The 3,972-nt window shown below is 33.6% G+C and overlaps 1 protein-coding gene across 3 annotated transcripts in view; it reads right to left on the minus strand.

Annotated features, from left to right (window-relative positions):
- The window catches only part of LOC106677054 (uncharacterized), a 20,752-nt gene that overhangs the window by 13,705 nt on the left and 3,075 nt on the right, over positions 1-3,972 (minus strand). For 2 of the 3 annotated variants that reach the window (XM_067050400.1, XM_067050399.1), the window contains exon 2: positions 2,836-2,915. The exons of the other annotated variant lie outside the window; for it this stretch is intronic. The gene's annotated coding sequence lies outside the window, so the exon portion shown is untranslated. The remainder of the gene's footprint in view (positions 1-2,835; positions 2,916-3,972) is intronic. 3 annotated transcript variants of the gene reach the window in all.

Here is a 3,972-nt window from a genome sequence, read left to right on the forward strand (position 1 = left end):
CAATTATATTTATGTCTTTCTCAGTTTTCATGTTTTCTAACTGCTTTGGGATAGGAAAGATTGGTTTCAAAGGAATTTGCTTAGCACTTTCAGCTTCTAAGAAGGAATTGCTAGAGACTGGTTTACTGATGTCAATACTGTCATCAAGATGTCGGTAGAGATCCAAATAGTAGTTATCGTTACCTTCGCCAGCATATTGGCCTGTCATAATGTTTCTTCTTTTACGATTTGTTGGCTGAGTAATGGATGTCCGATTATTTTCAATTTCATGTAGAAATGTTGTTAAAAACATTTCTTGTAAATTATGGTTTATATTGTTTAATAAATAATCTTTATATTCTGTTTTGGTATTGTTAAGATTTATTAACTTTGTTAATTGCCATGTGGCCTTTCTTCCATATTGGTTGATGCCAGTCCGCCCTGACACCCCATTCTGAGCCCATTTATCATATGGCTCAAAAGTTTCACCATGTCCAATACCTAGAACATTTTTAATTGCCCACCAAAAGTATTGTCCTCCTTTTCCTGCACTGCCACCAATTCCATCAGTTCCAGGAAGTCCATCGTGAGCAGTTTGTTTTGCATAAACAACTTCAGATTGTGCTCCAACTTTAATGAGGTATATACTTCCTTTATGCCCTCCATAACCACCAATACCACCTCCTCCTCCATCACCACCTTTTCCGCCGGGATAATCATAATCTACCTGGTTGTAAAAAAGAGTTATTACCATTCTTTTATTTGTTCTGCAGGATTTTGGACAATGGGCTCCGTCATACCCCTCCATACCATCTCCTCCATCCTGTCCTCTGCCACCCTTCCCTCCATTGGTCGATATGTGCAGGTGCTCCTCATTGAGGTATTGCTTTCCTATTCCAATAAAATTACCAGCAGGGCCTCCAGGTTCTCCAGGTTTTCCATGAAATCCATTTTCACCTTTTTCATTCTTACTTCCTGCCTTCTGGGGATTATGATCAATTCCTGGACTTCCATCTAATATTATACTTTGGCTTCCAACAACTTCCCACAATGGAGCTACAATAGCCATTTGTATCTCCCTGCCAGTTAAATCTAAGCTGGTGTCTATGAACACTTTGTGTAGTGCATAAACTTCTATGAATTTTACATGTTCATTATTCAAAAGTTTACCATATTTACTCAACATTTCACTTATTTTAACATTCACACCTTTCACTACAATTCTATCAATTGCAGGAATAGTGGTTTCAATTTCATATTTAAGGGTCTGGTCCAATACTCTGTTCAATAATTTCAATTTCGGTTTGTTCAGTTTCATTTTCCTTATACTATGGTGTTCTTTAAAAATGGGCTCGATTTCTTTGAAGATAGATGATTCGAACAAGTCATTTAATTCGTTTAAATTTATAGTTTTATACTTATCCCTGATTTTTTGTAAGTCATATTCTGTTAATCTTTGATAAATATTATTCAGGAAACGGTAGAACGAATATGAGTCACTAAGGTACTCTGTCAGTTTTGATAGACCAGAAGCCAATAGCGATGATTTATTGCTTTTTATTGATTGATTGCTGACAAGATTAAGAAAATTTATATAACCTCCTTCTCTCTCTACTGTTGTAATGTAATCATCAGGAATGGTAATATTAAAATATTTAATACTCCCATTGATTTCATTTATAAACTTTTCAGTAGTTATTGTATCTCTTATAGCGTTGTTCTGTATGTTTGAGAAAGAAGTCTGTAAGTTTTGAAATCTAAGAATCAAATATTCTAGATCGGAGATTATCTCTTCTTGGGTAATACAAAAATTTTCTACCTCCTTTCCCATATTGAGCAATTCTTTTACAATAGTTTTGTTGATTTCTTCTGCTAAGGCACTGACATGGACTTTGGATTTTGCTGAAACTGTGTATCCAAAATCTTTATCACTTACTTCTACGAACTGAATATTTTTGGTTATTAAGTTTTCTAAAAAAATTTTACCTTCCTTCATCAGTTCAATTTCACTTATTAGTCCAGATTTATTGGGCTTTCGAAAAATTCCTATTCTTGTGTATTGTTCATTTTCTCCTTTAGTCAGGAAGATATCCAAGAGAGATAAAACTTTATTTTTGCTGTCTGGGCTTACCATCTCTGTATGTTCATTTATATCTTCCTTTGCCTGCTCTAGGTATTTACCAATGGCGTTAATAACTTTCTCATCTGATACTATCTTGTCGCCGACGTATCTGTTTTCTATTTTGGTGACTACAAGGACTATACTCTCCTTATACTTTTCGATTTGCTTTAAGAAATCTGTAGCATGTTGCAACATCAGAATGAAGTCCTGCCTGTCAGCTCCTCGGGAAACCGAATGATGGCTTACTACAAAAACCATTTTCACAGATCTAGCAAAATCGATTACTTTTTTAATGAAATATGTAGCAGCTATCTCATGTGCCGCACTTCTTGTATCACTGAACCCTGGGCAGTCGTAATAAAGTGTGTTTGTTTTAGCATCTTTTATTAAGTCAGGATAAATTGTTTGAGAAACAATAGTGGATTTCCCGCTGATTTTTTTTTTTGTGTCAACAATCAAGTATTCACCTGTATCTTCCTCTACTTCTTGAGATAAGAGCGTGTGAGCGTTGCCAGAAACATAATGAGTCAGGGTACTCTTTCCAGATCCAGTGTTACCCAGCAGTAGGACTATGTCTTCTTTTGGACTATATTTAATTTGTTTTTCTCCATTTTGTAGAAAATAGTGGATATTTTTTATAAGAGTGGAATTAGTGTTATGTTCTGTTCGATTCATTTATAGTTTGGTGATTACTTAAAGGAGTTAAAAAACTTGGTCTATAGAAAATTTCTTGCCTTTTTCAAGTTTAGGTTGATTGTTTAACCTTAGCTGGAACTGTTGTTATCAATAAGCTGGATGATAAGGCTGACCCTTCCTGGAAATAGAAATAATGCTTTAAATAGTATTCTATGGAACAGATAAATGTTGTTATTATTTAATGCATTTTCCCATTCACAAAACTAGTCATTCATATTTCTTTGTTGCCTGAGATGATGGTATTCAAACTAAATAAAAAACTCTGATATACTCATAAAGTTCATATATCAAATAATTAGTAGACCTATGAAGGTTAGAAATATTTAAATAATTAAATACTAAATTAAATAGTATAAAAAGAAAGCTAACCAATTTTGTTCAGTCAAATATGGACTTGAAAATATTGTTATTCAAAACAAAGAAGATGGCGGTGGATGTTCTTCCAAAAATCTGTTGAATCGCAGCCCTGTTGTGCAGATTCAAATATTTAAAAACTTTATTTTATCTTCCCATCATAATTGAAATTACAATACATTTAAGAAAAAATAGAAGTTAAGAATAAGTATTAAAGAAAATTATTCATAAAGGAAATCATAGGAAAAAACTCAAAACCGTAGTGCTACAAACGATGCAGAGAACGACTCCTATAGAAGGGGAAGGAAGAGAGCTTGGTTTTTGGAAACATTCATTGCTTAGGCATGGGCGGGGAATGATATTTCCTGAATGAGAAGGTCTTCATCTTTTGTTTAGCTCAAGGTTGGACATCTTGAAAAGGAAGACATCGAGGAGTCACCCAAGAAGAATAAGGGACTATTTGTTTGGATCACTAGTGAATGAGATGAGTGAAAACTTTTAGAGGACAAATCCTTTGTTAACAGTCAGTGTTTGTTGGATGAAAGATAGTTTACTGCAAGTGTTAGTTTGTTGAGAAAAAAGAAAAAGAAAACCATCTGTCATCATAGAAGACTGCATAAATTGGTTAGTTTCGCTCTACCTAAAATTAAATACAGTTGTAAAAGTAGATATTAATTTAATTGAGTTTTATTGGTAAAAAAGTGTCTGTTCTGATTGCCTAGAAACCGGCCCTGAGATTAAGAGTTTAAAATGTTATACAATTTTGAATAAAATTCTACTATTAATTTAATATTAAAGCTTTTCATTTTAATCCAAGCTAT

This window comes from Halyomorpha halys, unplaced genomic scaffold (assembly GCF_000696795.3).
Source record: "Halyomorpha halys isolate HHAL.00 unplaced genomic scaffold, Hhal_1.1 Scaffold85.1, whole genome shotgun sequence".
In the NCBI taxonomy this organism is placed as follows: Eukaryota; Metazoa; Arthropoda; class Insecta; order Hemiptera; family Pentatomidae; genus Halyomorpha; species Halyomorpha halys.